The sequence below is a fragment of the Pleurodeles waltl genome, chromosome 11 (assembly GCF_031143425.1).
Source record: "Pleurodeles waltl isolate 20211129_DDA chromosome 11, aPleWal1.hap1.20221129, whole genome shotgun sequence".
NCBI lineage: Eukaryota > Metazoa > Chordata > Amphibia > Caudata > Salamandridae > Pleurodeles > Pleurodeles waltl.
Window position 1 is genome coordinate 84,519,680 of NC_090450.1, and position 15,155 is coordinate 84,534,834.

A 15,155-nucleotide genomic window follows, 5' to 3' on the forward strand; every position below is an offset into this window, starting at 1 on the left:
GGTGTGGTTATTCAAGGCTGAAAGGTCATGGTGCGCCGAATTACAAACTGTTATTGATTTCCGATGTGTTAGTTTGATCTATTAATTGAGTATTGATTACCAATTACAATAGTTATTGATTATTGATCAGAGTGACCCGACTATTCTAGGATGAGGAGAGCCTGACTCGGCTAAAAGATTCACCGACCTCCAACGTGTCCATGTACAGGTAATTTATAAGGGCTGGACGCGTTATCAGCTTCTTCTTCGGATGTTGCATTTTGTAGATAATGCTTTAGCCTTGCCACAAGAGCACCCTGATTCTGACTGTCTTTTTTAAGATTAGACCTGTCCTTGATCATTTGGTAGATCAGTTTTCAGAGATCTATGTTCCAGGCAAAGAAATATCTGTAAATGAGTCTTTGGACCTGTTCAAGGGTCATTTGGTTTTCAGGCAGTACATTCTTAGCAAGAGGGCACGGTATGGAATTAAATTGTATATGCTGTCTGAAAGTAGTACAGGATATGTTTATAATTTCTGGGTCTACACTGGTAGGGATTCCAGGATTGACCCCCTGGTTGTCCACCCACTTTTGGAGTTAGTGAGAAAATTGTGTGGGAACTTGGTAGACGACTGTCTAACAAAGGTCACCATTTATATGTAGATAACTTCTACACTGGAGTTCAGTTGTCCAAGGAGTTGTTCAGAGTGGACACTGTTGCTTATGGCACAATCCGCTCTAATCAGAAAGGCTATCCAAGAGAGCTTATCTGTAAAAAACTTGAGAAGGGACAGTGCAGTGCCTTGCGGAATGATGAGCTGCTAGCTCTGAAATTTGTAGACAGGAGGGATGTGTACATGCTATCTACCATCCATGATGAGAGTACTTCACCTGTGGCTGTTTGGGGTCAAGTAGCTGAAGTGTGCACACCTGTGTGCATTTTAGACTACAATAAGCACATGGGTGGTGTTGATAGAGTAGATCAGAGGTTGGAACCTTTCACTGCTGCTCCTAAGTCTTATGTATGGTATAAGAAATTAGCTGTTCACCTGTTCCACTTGGCTACTTGTAATGCTCCTGTTGTGTTCAAGGATAGTTCTCCAGAGTCAAGGATGACATTTGTGAAATTTCAGAACTCTATCATAGCGAGCCTTGTTGTGCTGGAACAGGCAAGAGTTCCTAGAGAAGCAGTGGTGGAGGATGTGGCTAGATTGAAAGATCGTCACTTTGCTGAGCACATTCCTCCCACAGCCAAAAAAAGTTCCTGCTAAGAGATGTAGAGTCTGTGCTCAAAGAGGTACCAGGAAGGAGACCAGGATGTACTGCCCTGATTGTCCTTCAAAGCCTGGGTTGTGTGTGGGTGGCTGTTTCAGGAGCTACCACACACAGAATAATTATTGGGAAATACCGTGAGCGTAAAATGCTGTTTTATATTTTCATATGTTCAGTTTCACGGTTGGCATTACTGTCATGAATTCATTTAGAGATTTTGTGTTTGTAGTTTTTTACTTATTTATAATTAGTGGTTTCTTTGTTGTTTAAAAACAAAACAAAAAAGTGATGGTGGAGTGCGTGGGGTGGCGCTTGGCTGGTGGTGTGCGTGGGGTGGCGCTTGGCTGGCGGTGTGTGTGGAGTGGCGCTTGGCTGGCTGTGTGCCTGGGGTGGCGCTTGGCTGGCTGTGTGCCTGGGGTGGCGCTTGGCTGGCGGTGTGAGTGGGGTGGCGCTTGGCTGGTGATGTGCGTGGGGTGGCACTTGGCTGGCGGTGTAAATATTGACATGCTGTTGGCTACTGCAACACACTGCCAGGCAAACGCCAGTCCACACACTCCGATCAGATGGTGTGATTGCTGTATCAGGCATGAGGGCAAATGTAAATGATGGGCCCTTGAGTGGCACTGACAGTCGATCCGAGTGTTGTAATGTGCTGGGCCCGTGGCTGGCGGCGTGAATGGTCTTGTGCATGTCATGTATGAAAGGTGTGTGAATGGACTGTAAAACGGTTGGTGCCTTGGCGTGGCTTTACAGCTCACGAGCTGTGAGTCATTGGTTCAGTTTTTTGGCCTTTCAGTTATTAACAGTGCATTAAACTGTGAAATCACTTGTTACAAAATTTGATCTACTGAACCATCACTCACCCTCGTGCCAAATCCAACCAGTATGTGTGGTAAAAATAACAAAACCTGCTCTGCTGTAATCAGGTGTCGCAGCACACCCGTGACACGCTACGGACCATATTTCTACTTTTTTAGTGCTGCATTTGTGTCATTTTTTGACGCAAAAGCGGCGCAAACTCAAAACATTCAATTGTATTGTGTAAGTTTGTGCCACTTTTTTGTCAAAAAGCGGCGCAAATGCGACGCTAAAAAAGTATAAATATGGGCCTAAGTATCTCGGGTGGGACCCCGATTATGAAGCATGCCACCAACTTGGTTGGTGGGTGAGAGGTCTTTTTAACATAACCTAAGTGTGTTTCTTTTCACAATTTTTGTGTTTGGAACATCACACAAGTACGTGGACACATCTAAATGATCTATTTCAAAACTACCTGTGTTTGGGGGGGGGGGCACCTATGTTTTTAGTCCCGGGTGCGGCCTTCATCTAGGGAAACCTACCAAACCCAGACATGTTTTAAAATTAGACACCCCAAGGGAGGTGCAGCTTGCCTGGATCCCCCAACATTTTCTTACCCAGACTCCTCTGCAAACCTCAAAATTTGCTTACAAAATTTTCCTCACTTTTCTTTGTAGGATCGCCGCTCTGGCACAAATTTCCCAGTGTTCCCCTCAGTCTTCCAAGTAAAATGATACCTCACTTGTGTGGGTCCCCAAAGCAGAGACAGCCTAAAAGATGTATAAAAGAAAAATATGTGCTTATCAACTCGCTGTGCTAACCCCTTAATCTCTACGGGTTATTGGCATATTTCTTTTGCAGGCCCTGGGCCACCCACACAAGTGAGGTATCATTTTTATCAGGAGGCTTGGGGGAGTGCTGGGTGGAAGGAAATTTGTGGCTCCTCTCAGATTCCAGAACTTTGTCACTGAAATGCGAGGAAAACGTGTTTTTTTTGGCAAATTTTGAGGATTGCAAAGGATTCTGGGTAACAGAACCTAGTGAGAGCACCACGGGTCACCCTATCTTGGATTCCCCTAGGTGTCTAGTTTTCAAAAATCTGGAGGTTTGGTAGGTTTCACTAGGTGCCGGCTGAGCTAGAGGCCAAAATCCACAGCTAGGCACTTTGCAAAAAACAGCTCTGTTTTCTTTAGAAAATATGATGTGTCTATGTTGTGTTTTGGGGCATTTCCTGTCGCGGGCACTAGGCCTACCCACACAAGTGAGGTACCATTTTTATCGGGAGACTTGGTGCAATGCTGGGTGGAAGGAAATGTGTGGCTCCTCTCAGATTCCAGAATGTTTAGCGAGGAAAAAGTGTTTTTAGCCAAATTTAGAGGTTTGCAAAGGATTCTTGTTAACAGAACCTGGTGAAAGCCTCACAAGTCACCCCATCTTGGATTCCCCTAGGTGTCTAGTTTTAAAAAAAAATGCATAGGTTTGGTAGGTTTCCCTAGGTGCCGGCTGAGCTAGGGGCCAAAATCCACAGCTAGCCACTTTGTAAAAAAACGTGTCAGATTTCAATGCAAAAATGTGATGTGTCCAGGTTGCGTTTCCTGTCGTGAGCATTAGGCCTAGCCACGCAAGTGAGGTACTATTTCTATCGGGAGACTTGGGGGAACAAAGAATAGCAAGACAAGTGTTATTGCCCCTTGTCTTTCTCTACGTTTTGTCCTTCCAAATGTAAGACAGTGTGTAAAAAATACTGTTATTTGAGAAAGGCTCTGTAATTCATATGCTAGTATGGGCACCTCGGAATTCAGATATGTGCAAATAACCACTGCTTCTCAACACCTTATCTTGTACCCATTTTGGAAATATAAAGGTTTTCTTGATACCTATTTTTCACTCTTTATATTTCACCAAATGAATTGCTGTATACCGGGTATAGAATGAAAACCCATTGCAAGGTGCAACTCATTTATTGGGTCTGGGTACCTATGGTTATTGATGAACATACATGATCCCTGCAACCGGGAGAGTCCAGCAGATGTAACGGTATATTACTTTAAAAAATCTGACATCGCAGGAAAAAAGTTAGAGAGTAAAACGTGGGGAAAAATTGCTTTTTTCACCTCAATTTCAATATTTTTTCATTTCATCTGTTATTTTCTGTAGGAAACCCTTGTAGGATCTACACAAATTACCCCTTGCTGAATTCAGAATGTTGTCTACTTTTCAGACATTTTTAGCTTTCCGGGATCCAGCATTGGTTTCACACCCATTTCTGTGACTAACTGGAAAGCTGCTGAAAGCACAAAAAATAGTAAAAATGGGGTATGTCCGAGTAAAATGCCAAAATTGTGCTGAAAAATGTGGCTTTCTGATTCAAGTCTGCCTGTTCCTGAAAGCTGGGAAGATGGTCATTTTAGCACCGCAAATCCTTCGTTGATGCCGTTTTCAGGGGGAAAAAACACAAGCCTTCTTCTGCAGCCCTTTTTTCACATTTTTTTTTTTTTTTAAACAAAATTTTCGCTGTATTTTGGCTAATTTCTTGGTCTCCTTCAGGGGAAGCCACAAATTATGGGTACCTCTCGAATTCCTAGGATGTTGGAAAAGAAGGACGCATATTTGGCGTGGGTAACTTATGTGGACAAAAAATTATGAGGGCCTAAGCACGGGCTGCCCCAAATAGCCAAAAACGGCTTGACACCTGAGGGGGAAAAGGCCTGGCAGCGAAGGGGTTAAGGCCCGAAGTCGGTAGCAGAATGCTACAGTCGTTATGATTTGTCCTTTTATTTTTACTTGTCCTGGTCCTTGTCCTTCTTCTCTTTTACTGTCGTACTTCCTGCGTCTTTTTTTTTACGTTAATAGCGCGTGATGTGTGATCCGGCGTCAGGTGGTGGAGAGCAGTGTTGCCAGATTGGGCGGTTTCCCGCACAAATGGGCGATATTTTTCCCATTTGTGCGGGAAAAAAACCCAATTGCGGGGACCCCGATTGTTGGGCTATTTTTAGCCCTGTGTGTGCTAAAATCACGGCGGGGCGGCGCCGCCGAAGATACTGGTGCGAGGAGAGACGCAAAGACTCGCGCGTGCAGGAGGGACTTCAGCCAGCGGGGGCAGGAAGCAGCGTGTGCGCCGCCGCCGCGCCCGTGCAGTGTCTCAGGGGGCTGTCAATTGGTAGCGCTTTCGCACGCTACTAGATTGACGGCCCTCTGCCCCACTGAGAGCTCACGAGCTCTCAGTGGGGCAGAGGGCCGTCAATCTAGTAGCGCGCAAAAGTGCTACCAATTGACAGCCCCCTGGTGCGACACTGACTCCTGGCTCAGTGTACCGACAGCGGCTGAGCGAGTAGAGAGCGGAAGATGGGGAGGCAACAACACACGCCCAGATGAATGCGGTCCCCACTACTCAGGAGGGCAGGGCAGGCATCTTCACAACCAGGCGGAGGACTCTAAAGTGACACTGCATGCTTGCAGACAGCTAAGACCTCAGCTGGTGTTTGGGTCGAAGGGCCATCAATCTAGTAGCGTGAAAAAGCGCTACCAATGACGGCCCCAACATAAATATATTGGCCAGCCCACCCACCCCCTGCTCGGCCCGCGCTTTAGATTATCCTCTTCAAGCCTCCACTCCAGAGGCATGGGACTACTTAACCTCCTTGTGGTACTGGCAGATAGTGTGCCATTACCCTGCAGTGCCAGTAAGTGACTAATGACGATTAGTGAGTGCTATGGCAGGCAGTGCCCAACAGCCACAGCCAGCCAAGCCTGGCCTTACCCTTATACACCCAGCCCAACCCCAGAGCCACTCTCTTGAGCCTGTCTCCCAAGCCCATCAGCATTTCAACATCATTGTGCCGGATCCTGGGGCTCCAAAGGCTTCTCTCGAGGTCAGGGTAGGGCTGATAGCATCCAGAAGTGAAACCTTGAGGATCTGGGACACTTTCACTGCAGGTAAGAGCGTACCCAGTCCCCAGTGAGTGTGTGCAGTAAGAATTACTCTGGTCCATGATTATAAAAACAAGACCGTGACCCTGTGTAATGTAAGTGATGCACATATAAAGCACTGCACCATCTTTAGGTACAGTTTGTACTATATAAAAATTGCAGAAAAATGCTCAGAGATAAAAAACAAAACCTTAGCATAAGGAAAGACAAATAGAAACACATTTACTGTCTGATTTGTACAAGGTGAAGCCAGAGATTCTGGATAAATCACGGCTTCCATGCTGAAACTGTGTGACCTTAGGCAAATATTTTATTTCACCTAAACAAATTTTTCTTGATAATAGGGAATGAAAGCACTTTCAAATGTGTGTGTTCAGAATACCAGCTGTACTAAAACCTGTTGTTTTTGACTTCCTAGACTAAAATGTTGCTCTATAATAATTTGGGCTACATACAGGATTCACATGACAACTGCCTTGCCTCTTGGGTCACTAATGGCACTGTCAGCATTGTGGGGACAGGGACAGGAATGGTTCTAGTTCATGTTTAAAAACTATCACTTTCAGTATGTATTCCTATAATAAAACATATTAATGTCAAAGCATCTATATATTAAAGAAATGCACTTTTTTTTAAATTTAGAACACCTTATCATATTCTATCATGATTGGGGCATCACTTACCTGGCTTTTAATTTCAGGACTTAACTCATGACCGGGATCTTCGAGCGAGGGCCATCCTTGGCTTGGATCTCCCTGATAACTCGCCCACCTCTGTCTTACAATGCACATGCTTAAGTATTTTAAGGCACTGTCATATGTGCTAGCCAGGTCATGAGAACATATGAGAGCCCCTTTGAAATGCATGTGATCAGTATATCTGCTGTATAAAAAAGATTCACTTGCATTGTGCACAGATTGTATGCACGCATTGTAAGGCTTGCAAGGCATTAAAGGGAAATGTCACTTTTTAAACTGTATTACAGATTATCATGGATGAAGCACATGGATTTACAAATTGCTTCAGGGGCAATTATTAATGGAGTAATTTTAAATGCATACTGTAACATAAAAAGGTTATTTGTAAAACAAACATTCACACCTTTGGTCATCGTAGCTGTTAAATAAGATGTTTGATGCTTGTAAGCTATGTTGTTCCAAGCAAGACTCCCTTTTAGGCACACTAAGTTATACCACCTCCAACTCTGATCTGTTTTGAGGCACCATGTTTGATGAAGAGATTAAGCGTGATGGCACAGTACACAGCAGAGTAGGACAGTGTCTTACAAAGGAGCAGGGCATAGAAAATACAAAGAGAAAGTAGTATATCATTTATTTTTAATAAATGTATCAGTGTGTTACACACACGAAACCTAGAAGAGCGATGCTTAATGGAATAAATGTGGACTATTATTTGGGGAGCTTGTAGCCAACTCCGTACATATTATAGCAGCATGTTGTAGTCTCACTAAAAGGAATGTGTATCATGCAACAAAAGGGTGTACTTTTGCACTGCATTTGCGTAATTGTTTGACTCAGAAGCTGCGCGAACGTACAAAATGTATCTGTATTTTGTAAGTTTGCACCGCTTTTGCGTCACAAAATGACGCAAATGTGGCACAAAAAAGTGTAAATATGGGCCTTAGTTTGAATAAAATTGTATTTCTTAGTGTTAATGGTTTAATAACTCTGGGCCAGATGTAGCAAAGGGTTTTACCCATTCTGTGTCTATGGGAAAATTCGTTGGTACATAAGGCCCTCTGAGTCCAAAAACCCTTCCACCTGTCTTTTTTTGGTTGTAATGTCCATGCTTATTCCAGGCTTGATTTTGTGGTGTGGATTGAAACAAAAAAATGTCTTGATCAGGATCACTCCATCAGCAAAGGAGAAAAGTGCAAAAATGTCTTTTGCTGTTAGATCCTGTTGACCCTCATAATCCAGGGCAGATGTAGCTCACTAATACATGAGTGGGGCAGTGCCTCAGTAGGTGTAGAGGAGGCAGCATGAGGTGACTGACAGACTGGCTTGATGCCCTTTTATTGCCAAGTCTTTAAAGTAGAAGAACATCAGAACAGGCTATAGATATGCACTGGACATGCTAGATGGTCAGTTGCATTTCTATACATCCCAACATTTTAGACAAAGAAAGTTGCAGATTTAAAAAACAAATATTGTGAGAATGTATTTTCCCCATTGACTTCTACTGAAGCAGAGACATTTTCATGCGGGGTACAGCAAAAATAAAGCCATTTTTGGCTTTAGAAATCGTCAGCCTCCTGCCTGAATGGGGTCCACTGACGTGCATGTGTTTCACCTATATCTAGCATGCGCAGTGTGCATTTGAAAGGCAGTAAGAAAAGCAAGTTGTGCTTTGGATCCATTAGGTAGGGCTCTCGAATCTCACAGGTAAATGCTGTAGGTAACTAGCAAATGCTTGTTTTACATTTTGGCACTGACATTATATTGGGATTAACAGGACTACTAGTGTAAAAAGTAAAAGGAAAAACATGGAATTCTACATATTTCTTTAAAAGAGAAATTAGACTTATGCTTTAAAATGTTAGATTTATGATCCAAAATGTTTCTTACAGCCTGTAATTGCATTTTTTGAGCGTTACAACTTTGGGCTTGTTTTGGGCTAGAGCTGGTTCATTTTGGGCTTGCTTTGGGCTGGTAGTTGAACAGCTTTGGGCTGTATAAGGCTTTGAAAATCTGGCAACACTGGTGGAGAGGGCGTTTGTGTTGAATAGTGACCGGGGCGTCATCTTTTCCCCTCACCATGGTGCTGCGCCGGCTGCTCTTCACGCTGTTAAATAACGCGCAGCTGATCGAGAAGCTCTCGGAGTCCCGACCCATCCGCCGTGCTGCGCAGCTCACCGCTTTCGCGCTGACCCAGGCTCAGCTCAAGGGCAGCGACGCGGCGCGCCGCATATTGCGCTCGGACACTCTGCGGCAGATCCAGCAGGGGGCGCCCGAGACCTCCATGATGCCAGCAGGAAAGTAGGGCGGATCAGTGAGACCTTCATCAGGGAGGTGAAGGAAGGATTGCAGGAGGCCAAGGGTACACCAAAAAGCAAGCAAAGAAAGTGAGCCCTGTTGCCCGAGCCTCGCCCAACTGAGCCCCTGAGCTGCATCCACACCGAATCTCTGCTTCAGTCTGACAGGGCCTCTGTCTCAAGATGGTCAAAGGAGGAAGGGGAGCAAATGATGGACCAGGAGCTGGTACGTCACAACAGCGAAAAACGTCAGTTTTTAAGGCCAAGCTACAACCACAGGACCTAATTTATCGATTTTAATCCAGGGTGATGTTAGGAGTCAGTGTCTTCATCCAGGCCAAAATCCTTGTTACTGGTTGTCATTCAGGCCTCAGACCATCAAGGCCTTGTCGCGATACCCGTTTCCAAAAAAAGACATAAGTGGGCATTTTATGTTTGGATGCAGGGTAGATAGCCCAATGTGCGTTTCAACCTGTTTACCAGGATCACAAGAAAATAACCAAGGTCATTATGCCTATAGGTGATGGTAAAACCAGTATTCTTTGTTGCCTTTTGACGAAGGAAGACATTTTCATGCAGAAAGCACCAAAAAGAGATAAGCGTTGCAACTAATGGGCCTACATAGGTTCATTATGCTCGTTTTGCAGGAGATCAAGCTTGGAACTAATTAAAGGGAACCTTGTCAAGCGGATCTTCGGACAATAAAAAAGATGATCAATAATAATAAATGGTGAGCAAGCATACTGAAGCCACAAGTGTGAGAGAATAATTGTACCTGGAGATGAATAGGATTATTTAGAAAATGTAACATATTTTCATTTGGTGTCCTGATGTTGAAAGTGGGTAAATATAGGTCACAGAAAGGTACTGGTGATGGATCCGTTAAATTGGTCACTACACTGGACTAGTGATTTGTAGTAATTTGACACACAGGATTACAATTCCCAATAACTAAAGGCCAGTTCTTCACACCGTTAAAAAAAAGTCCTAAAGTGACATACTGCCTTAACAATCAGAAGTAATAGGAATGGAGATTTATGCACGAGGACAAATTTATTTATAATCGGAAGAACAGTGCCAATGTGTTTTGGAGTTGTTATAAAAAAACTTTATCACCGATTTGATTGCAGAGATAGTTATTAAAGAGAATGTATGTATTGTTAAGGGTAAATAGACACACATGTAGGCAACAATTCAATGCTGCTATATAGGGTGTGGTTTCTGGGATCTAACCAGACTTGACATTAAACAACCCATATTTTAATCGATTAAAATAAAGGGACAGAATATTTGGACAATCACCCTAGACCTTTTTTCTTTTTTGACAGATTCTGTGTGTTGCTGGTATTCGTGGATTATAGGTTGAGACAAAGATTTTCTTTTTGCCTCCGATAATTTCTACATAACGTTTGGGGACCACCGATACAGGCCCTTTTGCAAGGACCAGATGCAGCGTTTTTCCTCCGTTTTTTTAAAATAGGCAGTTCTTTGGGAAGTTCATTTCCCAAATGGTGACGGAGGGCAATGGGCAACATATTAGTGTCGTTCTAGCAGAATGTTGAGTATTCCTTTGTGGGTCTAGACTCTCCAAAGAGTGATGTGGTTATAGTATGATCAAAAGTTATAATACTTAAAACCGCACATTAGAGCTGCTCTAGCTTACTTTATAACTTCAAAATGTAGATATAGTAAAACTATGATGCAAATAAGAGATATGGGCAAAAATACAGATGGGTTCTAGCACCTTCTCGATCTAATTGCACCCCCAACCTTATATATGCATGTTAAGGTGCTTGAATAGAGGTAAGATTCGATTAAGTGCTGATTGGAATGGTGCGCCAAAAGTGCAGATTTTTAGTTCTTCCATAAATTGTGAGAGAAACTTACCTGACTGCTGCCCTCTGGGAATACTAGACAAAGAAGATGTTGTGTGTTTTTTTTTTTTTTGCAAAACCTAAAAAGCTGTGCTTGGCAGCCCTTGTTCATCTAGTCTGCAAAATGCTGTCCATGTATGTGTGCGATTCTGATTTCCAATGGGAAAGGGCCTAACACCTGGACTCTTTCAACCAGTTGGAATACAGCAATGATTTGGGACCATTCTGAGTGGTGGGTGACAGCCAAAAAGACTGGGTTAGGATCAAACTGCTTATACCATTAATTTTGCAACGGTCTCTTGACTGTTGTGAAGTTATCACATGTGGTTCACCTCCATTGTCACCCCTCGTTTTTAGTTCTTGCCTGTGGCAGCACGTGTTGTCGTTTGCAGGTCTTAAAAAAAAAAAAACATCTAAAGAGGGCTAAGAGCCCACCCATTACTTAACAGTAGCTGGCTTCTTTGTCACTGTCCTTTCTCTTCGTCAGCATCAGCTCGTTTCATTTTGCCCTCACGCCAGACAACTGTTGGAGGATTTTGGTTTAATCCCTTTGGATTCAAAATGCATTACATACGTTTAATCTTCCAGCCATCTTGGATCTGTAAATTAAAAAAAGATGGCCTTCATCATTATGGGTTTGCTACAAATAACGCAAACCCATAATGATGAAGAAAACACTTCAACAGTCTTGTAGATCCAAGTGGTGTTTCATGAATTGAATCAACGTCCAGCAAATAGGTGACAATATTTATTACAGGTGAGCACACAATGGTCAAAATTCCAATCAAGTGACCACATACAGTACAAGTCCAAACAGCAAAAACAGCCGACATGTGTTTCGTCTTTAAGACTTTGTCAAGGCTTTGGCTATGTGTATATATGTAAATCAAAGTAAGATGCAATAGAGTCCCAAGAATCCATTAGGATGATGTAAGTCTATCGATGAGTCAATCAAGTGGAATGTAGTAGCAACGAAGGGCTATGATAAGCCTAGTGGTAGTTAGAGTGTAACCGTGCCGGTCGCGTCGGTATCAGTCGATATATATATATATATATATATATATATATATATATATATATATATCAAGGCAGTGGCACTGTTGTAATCTGACTCAGTTACCATGAACCGCATTGCATTACGCACCTCCACCGCAGACTGTGATTGCTAATCTGATTTATTAGTCCAGGTTCCAGTTGGTAGTAACTAGTGTGAAATGTGTTGACACCACTAACGTCTCCTAGTGTATGTGCCAACATGTGAATACATATTACAAATAGGAACATTTTCCAGAATTCAGCAAGTGCCAGGTGAAACATTGCCATGAATATTCATAATGCAAACGAACACTGTGAATGGAAAAAAAATCCGTCCACACGTGAACCTCACTTGCTGGTTCTTGTGAATCTTCAGTGTTAGAGAATAGGTTTTCAATACATTTGACAGCTCACAGGCAGCCACAGGTTCAGACTTTTCTGCTTGCCTTTGAGGACATGAGTTGGGACACGAGTCAGCTGTATAATTAACAGAACATACATTCCCCACCCTCAAACACTGTTTCCACCTATCGTTTGCTAACTTAAAAACAGCTCAACAGGCATTGACAAAGCCAATAGATACTGTCTATGAAAGAGCTTTTGCCTTTGTCACTGTTTTTTTTATGTGTAGCATGTTTGAAAGTAGAGAACAAAAGTGCTGTGATGTGGCTAGTATTGACCGTATCATCGTTTTTTTGTTTTGTTTTTTTTTCCCTTTCACCCATGCTGCACAGTGGCCACAGTGCTGTACAACATGTTCAAACACATTTGACAAAGCCAATAGGTCTTGCAAAGGCATAACCTATTGGCCTTGACAATGCTTGTTTATGCTTGGTAGGTGGATGGGGATTACAAAGAATTGCAGACATGTTAAAACTCATACACTGGTAGTGTGGAAAAAACGTAATTTCATCCAGCCCTTATTAGGTTAACAGGTATGTTTACCTTAAGGAAAAGATCCCAAAGTCTTGTAAGTCTCAACAGTTATGGGTATGAATTTCTTGGTAAATGCAGTAGTCTTAACCATTCAATCCCACTCTTGTATCTAGAACTGCAAACAATGTCAGGTTCTGTAATGTTGGCTATTAAAGCTAAGGTGCCAGAAAATAAATGTAATGCCAGGGGCTGATTGTAGTACTTTTATTTCAATAATTATCCTATCTCCACTAGACTGACATGCATTTTGCGATTACTATGTTTCAGGTGCAAGTATGTATATCATACATAAAAAGATCAATAAAAGTAAACAAACATAACACACAGTCAATAGCCGATGTAAAATTGAAAATGTTCGTACCTATAGTACCTCAAATACCTTAGATAACGTATCATATATCCTTACTAAGCAAAACAATTTAGACTTGTTTAATAAAGAGATTGTTTTCTTTAATCACTATAAGATACAATAGAATTACAAGACGTGAACACAACATAAGTCATTAGTTTCAAAATGCGCAAGAAGCCCTGAGGAACATATTACATAGTGCACCACCTTTTTTTTAATGATAAAATGTTAAAACTGATTTGTTAACAAATTTTCTCTTCTTGACTAGAAATATCTCCAGTCCTTGTTTAGTCAGTTATTATCTGAAAGACTAATCACCCCAAAAGTTCTGCAATAAAAATATATCACCCATTGTTTAACTCGGGTAACGCAGATTTTACATTCTACTTTAGAAAAGGCAGTCCAAATTAAAAAAAAGTTGCACTAATGTTTTAATCATATAACCAGCACAGCATAGAAATAATAATCAAATTGCAACTATATTTTATTCTCTTGATTCTGAATAGTTAAATTATTAGTTATTACTGGCTATATTCATGCACAACAATATATATATATTTTTTACCTATTCCTTAAAGTTCAAATGTGTTGCTATTGTAAGTAATGAAAAATAGCTTAAGTATGGCTAAAAAGTTAACCTTGCAAAACCAATTGTGGAGCATCACGTCACCACACCAATCAAACAGTAAAACGAATTATTCTGCTTACCTTAAAACTATAGATCAATTACTTAACTGCAAAGTTTTGAAATTCTTATTTATGTCACACATTCAAAATCTAACGCAATAATATTTATTTCTAGCGCCCAAATGCTCTGTGCCCAAGTTCTGAGAATTTGGGCACTAAAAATAGATAATCTTTCAGGATTAAACTCGTGTGGTATAATTAAGAACTTCAAAATATAATTTATCAGGAATTGATTCAACTATGATTATTGATAATGCTAAGTCAAATAGAATAATCAATTTTACTGTTTGTGGTGAGATGGGATGGTCTGTAATAACATTTGTATTTTAAAGGTGATAGTTTTGGTCCATCAGTAACTATTGTTTGTTTACAGCCAATAATTACCACCGTCAAAAACTCTATTTTCGATCCTTTGGATCATAAAAGTCCATCAGAGACCACACAGACCATTTAAAATGAATCAAAATAAAATAATACATTAATAAAATCCTAAATCAACTAAATAAAAAGTTGAGATACAATATAAGCACTGCATGTTAAAAATAATAGAAGTGTTACACAGGAAAGCTAATCAATTTTTTTAGATTCTAAACAAAGGAGCCAGCAGCAAATACAGCAAAAGAGCAGCAAGGAAACTAAGAAGTCCAAGAAAGATTATCAGCACAGTAAATGACTCATATCAGCCATACCAGTGATCTTACATGCTACTATAAAGTGCAAGCTATAAAAATGTGTTTAGGATGACCAATACATTGATTCACCAAAAAAAAGTCTGTGACAATATGCATTACAGTTGAGCAGCATGGACCAATCAACAGTAGAAAGCAGTACTACAGTAATGACGAACAACCTCTTCGTTCCAGGTTATTGTGGCCAGGGCATTTGTAAAATGCCTTGTAAAGCTTCCCCTCCATACATTCAACCAAACTTATCAACCACTCTACAACAATACTAGAATCCAGTCTCCACCCGTAAGCTGCCAGAGCAGTAGTTCCCTTGTATATGCTTTGTGCATCTTAACCACAGGGCCAGAAGGAATTTGGCTGTACCAAATACCACTGCTCTGCTTGTATTGGTTTCCAATAATCTAAAAGCCTTTATGTACTTTATGATGGCCACATTTCTATAGAGTGGCACAATCCACTTTATCCGGAAGCGAAGAAAGAATGAACTTAAGAGTAGTACATGGGTTAAGGATTCTGAATCCTCTACATCCCCGGCATAAACCATTGGCAATAATCTTCTCTTTCCATTTGCAACTGAAAGTTTTGATAGGCAGAGAGTCATACCTACATTGT

General features: G+C 41.5%; 1 pseudogene; it reads left to right on the top strand.

Annotated features, from left to right (window-relative positions):
• Positions 1-8,658: 8,658 nt before the first annotated feature.
• On the top strand, positions 8,659-10,277 carry LOC138265438 (protein NCBP2AS2-like; annotated as a pseudogene).
• Positions 10,278-15,155: the final 4,878 nt, after the last annotated feature.